Raw genomic sequence first — 1,599 nt, forward strand, 5'->3', positions numbered from 1 at the left:
GTGCCTTGAGCCTCCCACGACTGAAATTTAAAGAAGTTTAGAAAAAAAAAAAAAACTAGAGCAAATTAACGCCATTCAAGATATTTTATAAATTAATCATTTTTGTTCAGGACAAGGAAACAAGTAGAGTTTTCAAACTTCACATTAATAAAAAACCCTAAAGCCGTTATTTGATTAAAACACCCCAAGATGTAGATAGACATTATAAATTAGAATCACCAAACTTAGAAACTATTTGTTGCTATTAATACTTTACCTATTAAAAATAAAGTTTTGGGTAACAGTACTCGTAATATATCCTAAGATTGAAGTCAATATGATCCCAAGCAAACGACATTATTTTATTAATACCTAATTTTCATACATTGTGGTAAAATTGAAATATTTTGAATTTTCGTACTGAATGGAAACATATAAATACTATAATATAACTTTTTTATTAAATAAGTTTTACTTTATCTTAAAACAATATTTGAGGTTCTTTGATGAAAAATTACCCGCCCTAGTAGCTCAAGATATTTGACAGTGCAGTTCAAGTAGATAACTGATATCTTTACTTCTATAATTCATATTCTCACTGTCAAACTGTTACAGATACATTTCACACAGCATACCACAGATTAAAAATTTTTAGGACAACTTTTATTTAGTTTTATTTTATCCCTGTTTTTTTCGCTCATAAATATATCTAAATTACAATTGGGATAAATTAGCTAGAACGATTTCAAACTGAATATTTAATATTTTCAACATTTTGTTTAACGTGATACATTGGTGTCAGCTAAAGTATGTGCTCACAAACTTTCTCAGCCAAAGCCCCTAGAAAATCATTCATATTGAGGTCTTTCACCCAGTTAATTTATAGACACTGAGTTCCTTAACAGTATTGTGTATCGTGTGTGTTTGCTACGTCCCCTTACACTTTTTTTTACAGCCCCCAGTTTGGGAGCCCCTGGTTCTAAAGAACTTAGTTTACTTAGATTACATAACTTTGAAACGTTGCTGTTAAATATTTTTTCACGACTTTATGATGTATTCATTTATTTGTTTTTTTATACAAGAGAGAGAGTGAGATGAGTGCAATTTTTCTCCCAATATAGTCCACCAAAAAGCCTGGCGCGCCACCTAACTGACAAATATCCAATCTTATATCTTTGCATAGTTTTTTTTAAATCAGTTTAAACTCGAAGACATCACAAAATAGCTTAAAGATATTCTGTACTCTTGGAACGAATGGTGTTGCTTATGGATGTTTGAAATGAATGTGTAGTTTCTTAAGAACTGACACTATAAAAAGAATAGAGAGAGTAGTAATGTTGTTAAATGCATTCGTATATTGTTTCCTTTCATTTATTAACATTATTTCCTTTTAAGCCATGTCAAAGTTCGATATATAGTGGGACTCAATGGACTAAAGCTCCCTATAAAAGACAAGAACCCCCCTTTAACAGTTAGCATTTAAAATCTTGGGAGTTATTTCTATGATTCCTTCATTCTTTTGGCTTTAAACTGTAGGTGTGGTTAAGTGTTTGTAAAGGTAAAGAAAGGGCTTTGCGGTATATATATTGTTACGTCTCCGTTCGTTAGTTAATTTTTCGT

Source organism: Limulus polyphemus, unplaced genomic scaffold, assembly GCF_000517525.1.
Source record: "Limulus polyphemus unplaced genomic scaffold, Limulus_polyphemus-2.1.2 Scaffold38, whole genome shotgun sequence".
Taxonomy (NCBI): domain Eukaryota; kingdom Metazoa; phylum Arthropoda; class Merostomata; order Xiphosura; family Limulidae; genus Limulus; species Limulus polyphemus.